Source organism: Lolium rigidum, chromosome 1, assembly GCF_022539505.1.
Source record: "Lolium rigidum isolate FL_2022 chromosome 1, APGP_CSIRO_Lrig_0.1, whole genome shotgun sequence".
NCBI classification, from domain to species: Eukaryota; Viridiplantae; Streptophyta; class Magnoliopsida; order Poales; family Poaceae; genus Lolium; species Lolium rigidum.
The window spans coordinates 132,298,313-132,298,566 of NC_061508.1; positions in this window are offsets into that span (position 1 = coordinate 132,298,313).

The window sequence follows — 254 nt, forward strand, 5'->3', positions numbered from 1 at the left end:
GATTGTTTGATAGGGAAACTCTCCCGATACTGATTTCTACCCGTTGTTGATGCTATTGAGTGAAACCATTGAACCAAGGTCTATGTTCAGATTGTTATTCATTATCCATATCACCTCGATCATGTTCCATATGATGTCTCGTGAGTAGTTCGTTTAGTTCTTGAGGACATGAGGTGAAGTCTAATTGCTAGTATGTGAACTATGGTTAGAGTAATATTCAATGTTATGATATTTAGGTTGTACGAGTTGTTATT